The sequence below is a fragment of the Pleurodeles waltl genome, chromosome 4_1 (assembly GCF_031143425.1).
Source record: "Pleurodeles waltl isolate 20211129_DDA chromosome 4_1, aPleWal1.hap1.20221129, whole genome shotgun sequence".
NCBI lineage: Eukaryota > Metazoa > Chordata > Amphibia > Caudata > Salamandridae > Pleurodeles > Pleurodeles waltl.
Genome location: NC_090442.1, coordinates 110,896,195 through 110,900,236, shown reverse-complemented (window position 1 = coordinate 110,900,236; position 4,042 = coordinate 110,896,195).

Genomic DNA, 4,042 nt, shown 5'->3' with positions numbered 1-4,042 from the left:
ACTATCACCGGGAGTGGCTGCCCTTTCATATCCTTGGCACGCGAAGGCAGAGATGAGGAGGGAAGGGCGGGGAGAGCTGTCAGCTCTCAAGTACCAAAATGTATGCCAAGTGCAGGGACATTTCCAAATTGCTCAACAGCCGCTGAGCGAGCCCTGAGCACACCCGAGCACACCCGAGCACCCTGCCCCTCTGACCTCTTTACGCATCACTTCCCACGAAGCGCCAGAGGCGGCGCGGTCTCTGCCTCAACTTGCTTCATCGGCCCAGCGCTGCCAGGGACCCGTCTCCCTCCAACGGAGCTCGTTTGTTTAGGATTTTAAAAGTGGTCTTCCAGACGGTCTGCGTGATGTATTTGTTCCGGGCGGGCTTCAGTGGGATTAAGGCGCTGACCTCTTTCTCCACTGCGTCACGGCCCCTCATCTACACACTCACCGTATTGGGCAATAGGCTGCATGAGCAAGGAGAGGGACGGAGGGTCTGAGCAACACTTTCCCTAAAATGGATACCAATCCATGCCTATTGCTGGCACTCAAAACTTGGTTATGCAAGGTCAATGGGGTTTCATTCCTTAAAAATGTTTACGGGATCATCCTTCACTTATTTTTTCTAACAACTGTAAACTGAGATTAAGAATCTTCCTGTAGTGGGTAGGGTGGAAAAATCAAAAGTCAACTACAGCTCAGGATTGAGGGTGGAGTAGACATATTTCACACCCGAGATCAGACATTACCAATCTCTTAATGCTGTCCTCACACATCTGAAGTGATAGCTCCGTGCTATGGTGTGGCAGAATGCAGCACATATAAAAAAGTTTAAAGCTAGGATAATAAATGAGACCACTCCTTGTTATGGGTCGCGTGGGGAGGGGCTACACTCATAGTCAATACCAGAGTCCATTGATTCCCAACCTGTGGTCCGGGGACCCCTGGGGGTCCGCGAAGCCTCCTCAGGGGGTCCACGACTGCTTAGAAAATAAAATCATATTAACAGGTTAGGTCCCCAACTTTCAATAATGGCTCAGTGGGGGGGTCCCTGGAATCCAATACAAATTCAGTGGGGGTCCCCGGGCTCCAGTATTGATAAAGTGGGGGTCCACAGAAGTCAAAAGGGTGGGAACCACTGCCATAGTCTAAACATTTTGTAAGTGATGCCTGAGTAGGTGGAGCTCCCACTATGTCTGAATGGGGAGACATTGCATAGCAAGGATATCAGAATGGATATGTGTTCTGAAAGGTAACATAAACAATACACATGACCTGCTGTGTCTGACAGTGTCACACATCTGTTGCAGCTGAGAACATAGATGCCCAGATGACATAGAATAGGCCATTGGGGTACAACAGATGATATGTCGTGGCCGTGGGTGAAGAAGTAGCATCAGAAAGGAGGGAGGGAATCTGAAGGGAAATTGTGTCATCTTGCCACGTATTTCCTGGTTGGAGCATGTGAAATGCGGATCTATCAAGGGACATGTAAAAATGGTCTGCCAACACAAAGGGCAGGAGTCAGTGATGGAGAATGAGGTGGATGCCTTCAGTCGTATAGCAAAACAAGTTAGATACATGTTGCCATTTCTAGCACTACTACTATGTGGGGTACAGCTTGAACCATAGCCCATAATAAAAGACATATATGTCAGCATATTTGACATGGTCACACATATTGTAGGTGTTGTAGGCACAAGAGAGTCAATGTATGACCTGGGTGATATCACTGTGGCAGTAAGTTGTGTCCTGGCCCTAAATGAGGAGTGGTAGAGAGGCATGTACATGTACAAGTGGAGAGACCTCAGTTGAATGATGTGTCCTCCTAAGTTGATACTCAAATCTGACAACTATCGACTTGGGTGAGTGTCAGTGCTAGCAATCTACCTAGTGTGACATTGACCATAACCTCTGATTTGGGACATAGGGCCAGATGTAAGAAACAGTTTGCAATGCACAAAACCCGTTTTGCGATTCGGTAACCTGGTTACCGAATCGCGAAACGGGTTTGCGAGTCGCAAGTAGGAAGGGGAGTCCCCTTCCTAATTGCGAGTTGCAGTGCAGTGCCAGATTGCTTTGTGACCGCGAACGCGGTTGCAAAGGAATCTCAGTTTGCACCCATTTGAAATGGGTGGTAACCCATTTGCAAAAGGGAAGGGGTCCCCATGGGACCCCTTCCCCTTTGTGAATGGAACTGAAAACATTTTTTCAGAGCAGGCAGTGGTCCTATGGATCACTGCCTGCTTTGAAAAAATGAAACGAAAATGTTTCATTTTTCGTTTTTGTAATGCATCTCGTTTTCCTTTAAGGAAAACGGGCTGCATTACAAAAAAAAAACCTGCATTATTAAAAAGCAGTCACAGATATGGTGGTCTGCTGTCCGCAGCATGCCACCATCCCTGTGAATGCCTCCACTCGCAAGGGGGTCGCAAATTGCGACCCACCTCATTAATATTAATGAGGTGGGCCTTTGCGACCCCCTTGCGAGTCGCAGATGGTGTCAGGGACACCATCCTACATTCCAATTTGTGACTCGCAAATTGCGAGTCGCTCTGACTCGCAATTTGCAAGTTGCAAATTTGAATCTACCTACATCTGGCCCATAGTGCCCACTGCCCACAATGATGACCCAAAAAGTATATGTAACCATTGCAAATGAGAAGACATAAATAGGAACTACATGGGAAGTACCAGCCCACACACATTCCTGCAGGGTATAATTTTTCAAATGTAAGTAGGGTTGTGTAGAATAAGTGTAACAAATTCAATCCTTGAACACATGAATACATGATGTGCATGGTAGACACTACAAGAAGGCAGAGTCCCATAGTGTACAAACTGAAACCCAGATTGCAGGATCATAACAGCTTCATGAGCAGAGCCACGTCACATGCACAGGAGAAGATGGATGAATACTGGGTCAGGGAATGCCCCCTCCATGGGGAAGAGTTACAATCCAAATAGTAGTGAGGCCAACTTGTCAAAACACATTCACTATAAGTATCATGTCAACCAAAGCAAATCAACTTGACAGATGTGGACAAGATATATTTACATACATCCAGGAATGGTTGGCCCAGTGACCTGTGTAACATTGTTGCTATATTTGCCATTACTCCAAAATTCTGTGTGGTCACACAGTGGTTGTGGTGATAATGCAGAGATACTTCAATTTGAAAGGCCATTACAAAGCAACTTGGACTCAATGATTGTGTAACAGACATTCTAGACAAAAATGTTTAGTTTGAAAGTCAAACTTTGCTAAGTCAAATTGTCAAATAGTTTACTCATGTCAACATCTCACAAATGATATCATTAACATTGCTCTGTCTCATTGCAGAGGCTGTACCCACACCTCCTGAGCATCTGCCTGTCTGGGATGATGCTCTGGCTGAGGGTGACTGATTCAAATCTGTATGTTGTATATCGATAGGAGTATGTGGCAAATAGACCCGATGGACTGTGTGAGGCAAAAATCAAACAAACTCCCCAAAGGGCCACATGTGTAATGGTGCCATGAACAAAGCTCCACATGCCGAAGAAGAAAGATCATGTGAATCCTATGTGTATGTAGACTAGAATGTAATAACCCTAGATCCCAAGCATGAAGTGCAACATGTAACATGTAGTCAATGTAGAGGGTGAATTTAGTCGCAGTACTGGTGGGGACTCTATCCAGGGACATTAGGCTAGAAAGTACACTGCTGTTACAAGCAAAATGAGGTAAGGATCAGTGCGTAATTCCCTGTCAAACAGTGTGTGACCACGGAGTGCTTGGAGTGTTGACAATGGTTTCACATCAACGCATCTACAATGCATGTGAGATCATACACACACACAGAGCAATAAAGTGATAGAGCATGGTTTGGTCTATCTCCCCTTTCATATTACCAGTGTCACTCACTTATATAGCCTAACTTAGTTTGTCAGTCATAATGGCATTCTGTGCCCTACCTGACAGATTCCTCTCCATATGCAGTTCACCGGACCCACACGTCTAAAAATAATGCCAGCAAATCCAAATGCATGTAGTTACCTTTACATAGGCACATACACT